Source organism: Octodon degus, unplaced genomic scaffold (genome assembly GCF_000260255.1).
Source record: "Octodon degus isolate 3935 unplaced genomic scaffold, OctDeg1.0 scaffold00162, whole genome shotgun sequence".
NCBI classification, from domain to species: Eukaryota; Metazoa; Chordata; class Mammalia; order Rodentia; family Octodontidae; genus Octodon; species Octodon degus.
This window is the reverse complement of record NW_004524738.1, coordinates 2,434,800-2,436,513: the sequence shown is the minus strand read 5'-3', so window position 1 is coordinate 2,436,513 and position 1,714 is coordinate 2,434,800. Positions and strand designations below refer to the sequence as shown.

At 45.3% G+C, this 1,714-nt stretch overlaps 1 pseudogene; it reads left to right on the top strand.

The window, feature by feature from the left end:
• Window positions 1–539: 539 nt before the first annotated feature.
• On the top strand, window positions 540–1,395 carry LOC101573944 (annotated as a pseudogene).
• Window positions 1,396–1,714: the final 319 nt, after the last annotated feature.

Sequence of the window (1,714 nt, the reverse complement as noted above, 5' to 3'; positions counted from 1 at the left end):
AATGTGTGCTGCAAACTCCAGGGCAACCAATACAAATTTGGAGGAAAAAGTGTACGGTGATACGCTAGGGGAGAAGAGAAGGCAGAATTGTAAGATGGTCAATTAAACCTAGACAAAGCGGGGCCGGGGAGATGGCTCAATAAAATAAGCGCTTCCCTGGCAAGCGCAAGGGTCTGAGTTCAAGCCCTGGTTCTGCAAAAAAAAAAAAAAAAAAAACAAAACAAAAAAACCCAACCAAACAAAAACCCCTAACCTAGACAAAGCAGAAAAAGAGGAAGATTTTTAAGACTATTCCCAGCAGAGAACAGTGTTGCAAACAAGGCAGGTGCCAATTCAACCGTATCAGCAATCACTAAATGGGGATGATTTAAGGACACTAGCCAACAGAGACTACTAGACTGGATGAAACGAAGTGGGCAACACATTTGTGAGCAATTTACTTTAAATATAAAGAGAGATCAAAAGCAAGGTGATGGAGAAAGATAAAGAGTATAATGTTGACATTAATAAAAGTACAGCTTCTTTTTCTGGGAAACATCATGGCGGATGACATTGGTGCAGTGGGAGGCGCTGGAGGTGGCAGTGGCCTTCGAGGTTGTGGGCGCAGCAGAGGCCAGGGCGGGGCCGAGGCCGCGGGGCTCGCGGTGGTAAGGCCGAGGACAAAGAGTAGATTCCTGTCACCAAGCTGGGCTGTCTGGTCAAAGACATGAAGATCAAGTCCCTGGAGGAGATCTACCTTTTTTCCTTACCCATCAAGGAGTCTGAGATTATTGACTTTTTCCTGGGCACATTCCTCAAGGATGAAGTTCTGAAGATCATGCCTGTGCAGAAGCAAACTCGTACTGGCCAGTGGACCGGGTTCCAGGCATTTGTCGCCATTGGGGACTACAATGGTCATGTTGGCCTGGGTGTAAAGTATTTCAAGGAAGTAGTCACTGCTATTCGTGGGGCCGTTATCCTGGCCAAGCTCTCCATTGTCACTGTGAGAAAAGCCTACTGGGGAAACAAGATCGGCAAGCCCCACACTGTTCCTTGCAAGGTGAGGGCTGCTGTGGCTCCGTGTTGGTGCGTCAGATCCCTGCTCCCAGAGGCACTGGCATCATCTCAGCCCCTGTGCCCAAGAAGCTGCTGCTGCTGGCTGGTATTGATGACTGCTGCACCTCTGCTAGGGGCTGCACTGCTACTTTGGGCAACTTTGCTAAGGCCACCTTTGATGCCATCTCCAAGACCTACAGCTATCTGACCCCTGACCTCTGGAAAGAGACTGTGCTCACCAAGTCTCCCTATCAGGAATTCACCGATCATCTTGTGAAAACCCACACCAGAGTCTCTGTCCAGAGGACTCAAGCTCCAGCAGTGGACACAACACGAAGTGTTTTTGCTCAAGAAAAATAAAATGAATTAAGTCTGTAAAATAAATAAATAAATAAAAAAATACAGATTTATTTTCTAATGGTTCTGGAGACTGAACCAGACAGCAAATAAATAAATAAATAAAAAAATACAGATTTATTTTCTAATGGTTCTGGAGACTGAACCAGACAGCGATGTTAATTTCAGACATAGTAGATTTCAAAACAAGAGAAATCATCAAAGATAAAGAGCAGTAATACATAATGACAAATAGGTCAAGTCTTCAAGAAAACATGCTAACCCTTAACATGCGGGCTTCTAGTGAGTATCGAACTGTATACTGTGGGGAGAAGCAGCCAAA